This window comes from Salmo salar, chromosome 16 (genome assembly GCF_965601325.2).
Source record: "Salmo salar chromosome 16, fSalSal1, whole genome shotgun sequence".
Classification (NCBI taxonomy): domain Eukaryota; kingdom Metazoa; phylum Chordata; class Actinopteri; order Salmoniformes; family Salmonidae; genus Salmo; species Salmo salar.
The window spans coordinates 25,432,147-25,443,708 of NC_138306.1; the positions used below are offsets into that span (position 1 = coordinate 25,432,147).

The 11,562-nt window shown below is 40.8% G+C and overlaps 1 long non-coding RNA gene across 2 annotated transcripts; it reads right to left on the reverse strand.

The window, feature by feature from the left end:
• Positions 1-901: 901 nt before the first annotated feature.
• On the reverse strand, positions 902-6,594 carry LOC106573419 (uncharacterized). 2 transcript variants are annotated; one of them, XR_001321343.3, is made up of 4 exons: positions 6,359-6,594; positions 6,028-6,063; positions 4,774-5,085; positions 902-1,187 (listed from the first exon to the last, which is right to left on the reverse strand). It is a non-coding gene; the product is annotated as an uncharacterized LOC106573419 (long non-coding RNA). The 2 variants fall into 2 exon arrangements; XR_001321342.3 differs by lacking the exon at positions 6,359-6,594 and having other exon boundaries at positions 6,028-6,293.
• Positions 6,595-11,562: the final 4,968 nt, after the last annotated feature.

Here is an 11,562-nt window from a genome sequence, read left to right on the forward strand (position 1 = left end):
GGAACTACACATATAAATTGAAAATGTTGCTTTAATAAATCAATTCCGCCAGAAAATGTAGTCCAGACAAAAGTGTCATTACTATGCAACAACCACAGGCTAGCTAGCAAGCTTACATTAAATGTAGGCAAAAAACGAGCATTAGCGCCACTTCTAAAGTGACCAACACATTCAAATGATTTATTTATCAATGTTGATCTGAATGTTGCTATTTACTGTGTACAAATGAAAATAAATGTCCCATGTTATCGTTGGTTGTTGGCTCCACGCTGCTGGAAATAGAAGCCGTTATTTTAGCTGGGGGAGCTGCTGCTGTGCTGTCTGAGAATAATGCTTCCAGATTTGGCCTCCTGTAACTTTGAAGAGAGGTTGCGAATCTGTGTCCTCTTGACAGAGTATTCCTCGCGCCTCTAGTCAAGCAACCGCACCGGCGATTTTAGCATGTATATCTTGATGGGGCAAAAAAATATGTGGGATGCATGGCAGCAAAGCCACTACACAATACTAAACAATACATGATTTGCATTATAACGGTGACAAACTGGTAGGGCCTACATAAAGCTGTCCCAACAGCAGAGTCCCAACACCTTCCTACTGCTAAACCTGGCTTTCAGCTGAGCCTTGTCTGGCAGCGAAACAGTTCATTCAGCCTCATTTACTTCCTTTAAAAAAAAACACATAGCTGATATGGCAGACTTGCTGAAACAAATGTGGTTTCCACTAACAGTAGAGATGTACAAATGATGGTATAAGAGGACGACAAACCGATGAGAGGCAACCCGTAATTTCGATTAAGACATTCATGTATTTTCTACTGGCTAGTCCCACCACCACAGAAAGCACTGAGCTGGGCTGAAACGCCTGCATTTTGGAGCTGCATAACTCAAGAAAGCAAAAGTGACCATGTTTGTATGCGGCTTTATTTTTATTTATTTTTTTACATTGTTTGCAAACTGATATGACATGTATTAATGCCAAATTAACATGCAGAACAGGCAAGCCCTCCCCAAAATAAAACTTGAATTTGTTATTTAGTACCTAAAAGTGTGGCGCTCAAAACAGCTGGGGCTGCCCGACAGTTTCTGGATCAAGGTGGTTCGGAGGCAGTGGCTTGTTTAAATCTGCGACGGGACAGCTATTTTGCAGGGGTGAGGGTGGTCACTCCCATCGGCTCGTCTTTTGTGTACCTGAAAAATATAAGACAAAATAACGTGAACTAATAGTTAACTTAGGCCTACAAAACTACCGGTTACATTGTCAGGGTACGTTAGAATGATTTAACTAGCTAGCTAACGTTAACAGTTAACTTACATATGTATCAGTTCACTGGTGGGCAGCTTTGTCGCGCCCCTCTTTCCTCAACTTTTTAATTACGCCGATAGACACATTGTTGCTCGTTGTGAATTGGGTGTCCTTCTGTATACTCCATGCCAGACTAAAAGGGGTCGTTGATATGTCGGTTCAAACCAGCTCCGAGTCCAGCGTAACGTTAGCTGCTAATCCTATATTCTTCGTCATACATGTTTCTCATTGAACCATGAAAGTATCATAGAATGACGTTCGGTTCCGTTTTTGTTGTATTCCCAAACTCACAATGTACCCCATGTTCTGCACACCAGTCAGTGAAGCAGGCAAGTGCCCATTTAGTATGTTTCGGTTTCTATCAAGTTGATCTAATGGCTTATTTTCTACATCGGCATGTCGAACTATTGATGATGTTGCCATTTTATCGAGGTGAAAAGGCACACGAATATCAAGGTGACAAGCCTAAACAGTCAGTCATGGTATACCGTCTCACACACAGCTAAATGCTGTTTTAGCCAATCAGTATCCAAATATGGGTGATCAATATTTATTTCTAGGCAATGTAGTAAACTATAGCCTAATCATATTTAGGAAGTAAATGTCCTAGGAAAGCTAACTGCCCCGTGCTTCTCCGCCCATGCTTAGGCTGCCTACTCTATTTCATTGAGACCACACATATACTAGGACACTTGATCTCGCACGCCCAACGAGGAGAGGTAGGCTACTTACAGTAACTTGAAGCAGCGAATTCTGATTGTGTGAATAATTTGACAACGATGTGCTTTTAATAATACAACAGGTAGGCTAACGCATACAAAGCAGAAAGACGAACATTTTCAAATAATCTATGAGACAACAATATATTTTAATCGCAAAATTGCCCGCTCCCAACTGCAGCATGAAAAATGCCAACTATGCCGCAATGATCTCTGTCGGGAACAGCAGGTACTACAGCCCTCTACTACCGTAGAGATCATTTTTTTGACGATTTTGTCACGGGCATTCTGCACTGTCTTTTGTCTTTTATCAGGCAAATATACTTGTGTATGAGAGTCCAGACGGCAGCATTAACATTTGCCTTGCATTTGTATCTATTCTATATAGTCATTAAAAGAGAGACAACCGGCAGAATTGTGTCCAGAGCTTTCCCTTCTCTTCCACCTACACCTCACCAGAACACAACGCAGAAAGGTACCGGTACAGGTTACAGCAGCACCCAACAGAGCTTGAACTACCTAGCTCTCCCTGCAGATTCCACAGAAATCAAACATGAGCTAGGCTGAAACACTTGCATTTTGGAGCTACCTTACTCAAGAAAGCAAGAGCTCATGTTTGTATGCAGCTTTATTCACTCAATACATTTGTTTTTACATTGTTTGCAAACTGATATGTGACACGAATTAATGCCAAAATAACATGCAAAACAGGCAACTAACTCCCCACCTGTTTTTGCTCTGCCCCAACTGCCCTGTATGACGGGTCGCCACTGCTATTTATCAATGTCTTGTCAACAGAAAGCAGCGACAGCATCATTTTGAATTTAGAAATATAAACTTTCAAAATTAATTTCCAATGGGATTGTAGTTAATCAGGTAAAAACTGCAGAATGAGTCTAAACGTGCTGTGATTTATTTATTTTGATGATATTCCAGAAATCCACAGATTGGTGGCACCTGAATTGGGGAGGACGGGCTCGTGGTAATGGCTGGAGCGGAATCACTGGAATGGTATCAAATACATCAAACAAATAGTTTCCATGTGTTTGATACCATTCCATTCGCGCCGTTCCAGCCATTATTATGAGCCGTCCTCCCCTCTGTAGCCGCCTCTGCCGAAATCACCAAAACGGGTTTGCCCTGCACACTATGTGTCTGAGGTTAGCGGCAAGCTCATGCCAGCTAGCTACTTTAGTTTACAGTAGTTTCAGAGCTCAGCTGGTTTAGCTAGCTATAATTTGTCAGATTAAAATGTTGTAATCATTGCATCTTCTTGTTGAGATGTGGTGTTAGTTTATGTTTCTATTTACAGGATTCAAAGAAATACTTGAAACAAGCCGAGCTTGTACGAAAAGAAGAGGAGTATTTCAAAAGTTGTAGCTACAAGGTAACAATTGTGTCTAGCTAGCCAGTTAAATGTGAAGTCATTAATCATAGTGATGCACAGTGAATTCGGAAAGTATTCAGACCCCTTGACTTTTTCCACATTTTCTTATGTTACAGCTGTATTCTAAAATGTATTAAATTGTTTTTTCCCCGTCGTCAATCGACACACAATACCCCATAATGACAAAAATAAAAAATAAACGTTTATTTTTTATTTTCGGAAAAAATAAAATAATAGAGAACTGAAATATTACATTTACATAAGCATTCAGACCCTTTACTCGGTACTTTGTGGTGTATGTGTGGGGGGTATTCAGTCAATTCACTGGTCAGTTACCTGGAAGGAGAGGGGGCAAGGAATGGAGAGTTGGGATATGGCCATGTTGTGGAGTTGAGAATGATTTTAGGCTCTGTTATCAGTTTATCCCTTCACACATTTAAAGTTTTGCACCCAGGTAGTCTAGTGGTTAGAGCATTGGGCCAGTAACTGAAAGGATGCTGGATCAAATCCCCGAGCTGACAAGGTAAAAATCTGTTGTTCTGCCCCTGAGCAAGGCAGTTAACCCACTGTTCCCTGGGTGCCGTAGATGTCGATTAAGGCCATTTCTCTTATGTGTAGGCTGGTGATTTACTCAAACTCTGAGGTTAAAATGGAATGTTTTGTGAGAAAGAAATTGCCTTCGAAATGGCCTCTCTGCACCGGTCTTCACTCAGGGTAGCCAAAGTGGATGGACTGGACTCCCTCTCAGCAGTTGGCCCTCCAGAGTATAGTTGAGTGGGCCGTTTCTCAGATGAAGCCAAATTCCTCTGAACGGTTTTCATTCCATACGAGAGGTACCCTTCTCCACTATTAGGGTCATAATAATGTTCCTTAAGAAAATGACTAATCTTACTAATCTTGAAAGAAAAAACAAATAACCAAGTCCCATTTACTCAGATACCATACCAGACGAATTAAACGCAGATGCCCTTTATCAGTTGAAATGTATTGTTATATATCCATTTGCGGTGTAGGGATCCTTCGGGTATGGGAACAAGGATATGATGCCTTGTGCAAACGTTTTTCCTCACACTGCGAGGTGGTGATGTCCTGACAATATAATGTTGTGTTTAGCCAGCAATCAGAGTCTCCACAAGCAGAATTGGTCCCCAGTAAGCTAAATATCAGGAGTGATTTTTGAATCAGTATCATGCCCATTGAGTTTGATACAAGAGAAATCTTCTACCAATAGCAGTGGATGGTCAGCAGTAGCCTAACCAATTATGTGACTGAGATACTGATACAGAAGTCATTTTTAACATTCAGCAGATATGGGAGCAAGTAATGCTCAACAATTTTCATTATGAATCTTTCCTTTAAACTTACCCATGAGAGTCTGTCATCGCTGAAACAAGAATGTTGATCATCTTTCATCTGGTGCAGTCAGTCAGGCTTTTAGTTTTGAAGTATTCCTTGATGACAACCTCTCCACCAGGATTTTTCTTCAGTATGCTCTCTATTAGCTTTGATGGCAAGTGAATTGAAGAATGAATTACAAACGTACATTTTTTGCTTCGTCATCAGATCTTTGATGCTGTCGTGAGGAGCTTCCATCACTCAAAATTATTGTATCATCCGACTCATGGTCTGAACCACCGATCACAGAACTGGCAGAGACAGGACTCATCAGGGAAGATTCTGAAATACACGATGACAATACAGGCATGTCAAATGTATGGTTATATTGAAAGTGATGCCACAAGTAGTCAAGACTTGAAAACCAGCACATACCTTTAGCATCATTGTTCAGTGTGAGCTTGAAAACACAAAGATCTAGCCGTTTCACCACCTCCTAAAACACCCCCCCCCCCCCTTCAACTTTAGTTCCAGACCCATCATACAGCTTTGCCTCTGATAAACTAGTGGGATCTCACATTTCAGGAAAGCTGTGACAAACATTAAAACAACAACCTCCAATTAGAATTGCAATCGTAATGGTAAGAGTACTCAGACTGACTTGTAAATGTATGAACACAAAACATTTATTTCCATTCACAAATTAAAAGTTTACCTCCAATCAAAAGGTTTTCAAGTGTCAGGTCAAAATGATCTTGACATATTTTTGTTCACCATTGAATTTCACCCTGATCAGCATGATTAGGTCTGAAAGCAGTTAATGGTACTAGATAAGGCCAAAATGGATGAAAAGCATTACATTTGTATTTTAATCATGACACATTATATCAGGCTGACTGCAAACGTTTTCACCAATACTCCTTTACTTAGCAATGCTAATTTAAAAGTATATTCTGAAAATATTGGATCATGACCAGAACTTGTCTGATATTACTTGAAGCAGGTCCCAACTACAGCAAAAAGACTATTCAACTCACATTCACTGTCCCGGAATGTGGACACGGCCTAATTAGTCCAGTAAAATACACTTTTATCTCCAGCTAGTCACTATATTATGTTGTCATGTTCTAGGAGCAGTCTTACAAGACCGCCAAAATGAACTGGTGATTAAGTGAGTCAAAAACGCAGTTAGCTAGCTGCCGATGCAATGGCCGCAATATTTATCTATAAGCATCACCCACAAGTCGAAAATGCAGTTATAATTTGGCTAAATAAACAACTCACCTTAAATCAGATTAGTCTTCAATATATAGTAAGCAGCTGAAATAAAGAGAACAAACTAGCATGAGGCTAATAAAGCTTGGTGCTGAAATGAGATACGTGCCCATGGAACCGCCACGTGGAGCAGACTAACTGCACAGGACAGGGGCGAGCTAGTTAGCTAGCATGCTAGCTAGCTATCTAGCAAAGACGTGCAAAAAGTGAAACGCAAGTAACTCTAACATTAGCTGCACACACACAATCAAAACTGCTACTTTTTATGTTACACGGCAGTATCAAGTATTTAAATTAAAATAGCTAAATAATATCAGTGAAATAATTGTTTAAAACTCACTTGTCGTGGAACAAATTAGGATTTTGTTGATCCAACAATGGTGTCGCGAAAAGGAAATTTGAACGCAGAAAGTGAACTTATGTGCGGGGTTGTGATGCTGTTTACACTTACTGAGTAAATGTCTATACTAATAGAGTGAAATTGTATACCTTAGTAATTAACACCAGTTATCAGCACTGACGCTAGGGGTCATTTGGCACTGCCAGTTGCGAAAACAACTCTATGGGAGTCGATCACTTTTGTCACAGTGAATATAACACTGGTGATTTTACTGTGTATAGTAAGAACTCTACTGTACTTTTCTTTACTTTAGTGTTCTGTACTGTACTATACTTTTCTTTACTCTACTGTTCTGTACTGTACAGTATAGCGCTGGGAATTGCCAGGGACCTCACGATACGATATTATCATGATACTTACAATGCCTTCAGAAAATATTCATACCCCTTGACTTATTCCATATTTTGTTGTGTTACAGCCTAAATTCAAAATGGATTAAACTGATGTTTTTCTCACCCATCTACACACAATAACCCCATAATAACAATGTGAAACTATGTTTTTAGAAATTGTAGCAAATTTATTGAAAATGAAATACAGAAATATCTCATTTACATCATTATTAACACCCCTGAGTGAATACATGTTAGAATCACATTTGGCAGCGATTACAGCTGTGAGTCTTTCTGGGTAAGCCTCTAAGGGCTTTACACACCTGGATTGTACAATATTAGCACATTATTCTTGTAAAAATTATTCAAGATCTGTCACTGAAGCAGGTTTTCCTCTAGGATTTTGCCTGTGCTTAGCCCTATTCTGTTTCTTTTTACTCCTTAGATTGTTTTCTGATGATAAGCATATCCATAACATGATGCAGCCACCACCATGATTGTGATGTGTTGGATTTGCCCCAAACATAACTCTTTGTATACATTTTTTTGCCACATTTATTTCCAGTTTTATTTTAGTGCCTTATTGCAAACAGGATGCATGTTTTGGAATATTTGTATTCTCTACAGGCTTCCTTAGGTGCCTTTTGGCAAACTCCAAGTGGGCTGACATGTGCCTTTTACTGAGGAGAGGCTTCTGTCTGGCCACTCTACCATAAAGGCCTGATTGGTGGAGTGCTGCAGAGATGGTTGTCCTTCTGGAAGTTTATTCCATCTCCACAGAGGAACTCTGGAGCTCTGTCAGAGTGACCATTGGGTTCTTGGTCACCTCCCTGACCAAGGCCCTTCTCCCCCATTTGCTCAGTTTCCCCGTGCGGCCAGCTCTAGGAAGAGTCTTGGTGGTTCCAAACTTCTTCCATTTACAATGATGGAGGCCACTGTGGTCTTGGGGACCTTCAATGCTGCAGAAAGTTTTTGGTAGCCTTCCCGAGATCTGTACCTCGACACAATCCTGTCTCGGAGCTCTACGGACAATTCCTTCATCCTCATTGCTTGGTTTTTGCTCTGACATGCACTGTCAACTGTGGGACCATATATAGACAGGTGGGTGCCTTTCCAAATCATGTACAATCAATTGAATTTACCACAGGTGGACTCCAATCAAGTTGTAGAAACATCTCTAGGATGATCAATGGAAACAGGATGCACCTGAGCTCAATTTTGAGTCTCATAGCAAAGGGTCTGAATACTTATGTAAATAAGGTATTTCTGTTTTTCACATTTTTAATACATTTGCTAACTGATGAGGAAGAAATGTATTTAGTCAATTTTAGAATAAGGCTTTAACGTAACAAAATGTGGAAAAAGTCAAGGGGGCTGAATAATTTCCGAAAGCGCTGTATATGCAGATGATATGGTTTTATACTCTGCTGCCCCTCCCCGTATTTTGTGTTAAGCAACAAAGCTCTACAACAAAGCTTTCTTGGTGTCCAGTAAGCTTTCTCTGCCCTTAACCTTGTTCTGAACACCTAAAAACAAAGGTCATGTGGTTCAGTAAGTTGAATGGCCCCCTCCCCCACCAGTGTGATTACTACCACTGAGGGTTTAGAGAGGGATGGGCAACTGTGATGGGGGTGGGGACCACAAAAAAGTGAACTCATCATGAGGGGCTGCAGTGGCTCGTGGGTCTGTGTACCCACATCCACCCCCATCTCAGTTCATTTCCTGCAATTGTACACATTTTTCCATGAGGTGGAGAGAAGATTTAGCAATTTTATAACAAATTTCATGCAATTCTACTCATTTTGCTATGGGGTGGAGAGAAACATTAGCAGTTTTGCAGCTAATTTCCTGCCATTCTACATATTTTGCTATAGGAGGCAAATGTTTGCAGTTTTAATATGATAACTCATGATCAATGAGCCCCACCCCAGTCATTAATTTGACCATGCTTAATACAAGTTTAAGCAAGCTTCCCCCAAAAACGGACCAAGTAAAAATGAAAAAAAACATACAAAATATATTTTGTCTCTCTGTGTTTCCAAAATGTATTTAAATTCGCAAAAGGCTGAATTTATCTCACCGAAGAAACCATCCGAGCACACGAAACAGCGTATCTATCTGATGCTGTCTGTTCAGAAAGATTATGACATTGTAGCATTGAATGCAAGGGAAGCCAGCGAGCATTTGGCCTTCCTTGGTAAAATAAAACAATTATTAAAATTATAGTCAATCACTGTTGAGCTAAACTGAGCGAGTTCAGATGTGAATGGTTCTGGCGTGCCAGTTTGGATTTGGCTTCAGACCAGTCACATCACAGGCCAAACATCATTATTGACACAAACAAACTTGAATTGTTGCATCTTGTTGTGTTGCTGTCCTCTGTTGACTAGCTAGTTAAAATCGTCCCTTTCCTAAATTACCAATGTATGGACATAGATATTTGGACTTGTTGTTTTACTTCATTCGTCGTACAGGCCAATTATTATAATGGCGATTCTGATCGAACCATAAATTCATACATTGTGCTCCAGCTGGCCTGAGAGGATGGAAGTTCAACATGTAACTACAGTTGAAGTCGGAAGTTTACATACACCTTAGCGAAATACATTTAGACTCAGTTTTTCACAATTCCTGACATTTAATCCTAGGAAAAAATTCCCTGGTTTAGGTCAGTTAGGATCACCACTTTATTTTAAGAATGTGAAATGTCAGAATAATAGTAGAGAGAATGATTTATTTCAGCTTTTATTTATTTCATCACATTCCCAGTGGGTCAGAAGTTTACATACAGTCAATTAGTATTTGGTAGCATTGCCTTTAAATTGTTTAACTTGGGTCAAACGTTTCAGGTAGCATTCCACAAGCTTCCCACAATAAGTTGGGTGAATTTTGGCCCATTCCTCCTGACAGAGCTGGTGTAACTGAGTCAGGTTTGTAGGCATCCTTGCTTGCACACACTTTTTCAGTTCCGTCCACAAATTATCTACAGGATTGAGGTCAGGGCTTTGTGATGGCCACTCCAATACCTTGACATTGTTGTCCTTTGGAAGTATAAATTGATTTGCATTTTAATGAGAGAAATAAGTATTTGACCCCCTCTCAATCAGAAAGATTTCTGGTTCCCAGGTGTCTTTTATACAGGTAACGAGCTGAGATTAGGAGCACACTCTTAAAGGGAGTGCGCCTAATCTCAGTTTGTTACCTGTATAAAAGACACCTGTCACGATCCTCGTCTTCTGACGATATCGCGAAATCACTGTCGGAGAAAGTGGACCAATACGCAGCAGGTTGTGTGCTCAACATCATGTTTATTAAACACGTTGATCACGAAAAAACAATAAATGCAGACAACACGACAGGAGACAGTTTCGCAGGCTATAACTAGCAGTGCAAAAAACAACTACCCACAAAACACAAAGACAAACACACCCCACTATATAGGACTCCCAATCAAAGGCAACTCAACACACCTGCCTTCAATTGAGAGTCCAACCCCAATTAACTAGACATAGAAACACAGACATAGACCAGTGACAAACCCCATAAACATACATCAACTCCCCTCTGCCACGTCCTGACCAAACTACAATAACCAAATATACTCTATACTGTTCAGGACGTTACAACACCTGTCCACAGAAGCAATCAATCAATCAGATTCCAAACTCTCCACCATGGCCAAGACCAAAGAGCTCTCCAAGGATGTCAGGGACAAGATTGTAGACCTACACAAGGCTGGAATGGGCTACAAGACCATCGCCAAGCAGCTTGGTGAGAAGGTGACAACAGTTGGTGTGATTATTCGCAAATGGAAGAAACACAAAAGAACTGTCAATCTCCCTCGGCCTGGGCTCCATGCAAGATCTCACCTCGTGGAGTTGCAATGATCATGACAACTGTGAGGAATCAGCCCAGAACTACACGGGAGGATCTTGTCAATGATCTCAAGGCAGCTGGGACCATAGTCACCAAGAAAACAATTGGTAACACACTACGCCGTGAAGGACTGAAATCCTGCAGCGCCCGCAAGGTCCCCCTGCTCAAGAAAGCACATATACATGCCCGTCTGAAGTTTGCCAATAACCATCTGAATGATTCAGAGGACAACTGGGTGAAAGTGTTGTGGTCAGATGAGACCAAAATGGAGCTTTTTGGCATCAACTCAACTCGCCGTGTTTGGAGGAGGCGGCATGCTGCCTATGTACCGTCAAATCTTGGGTGAGAACCTCCTTCCCTCAGCCAGGGCATTGAAAATGGGTCGTAGATGGGTATTCCAGCATGACTTTGACCCAAAACACATGGCCAAGGCAACAAAGGAGTGGCTCCATAAGAAGCACATTAAGGTCCTGGAGTGGCCTAGCCAGTCTCCAGACCTTAATCCCATAGAAAATCTGTGGAGGGAGCTGAAGGTTCGAGTTGCCAAACGTCAGCCTCGAAACCTTAATGACTTGGAGAAGATCTGCAAAGAGGAGTGGGACAAAATCCCTCCTGAGATGTGTGCAAACCAGGTGGCCAACTACAAGAAACGTCTGACCTCTGTGATTGCCAACAAGGGTTTTGCCACCAAGTACTAAGTCATGTTTTGCAGAGGGGTCAAATACTTATTTCCCTCATTAAAATCCAAATCATTTTCTAACATTTTTGACATGCGTTTTTCTGGATTTCTTTGTTGTTATTCTGTCTCTCACTGTTCAAATAAACCTACCATTAAATTTATAGACTGATCATTTCTTTGTCAGTGGGCAAACGTACAAAATCAGCAGGGGATCAAATTCTTTTTTCCCTCACTGTAGCTTAGTTTATTGCCATAAA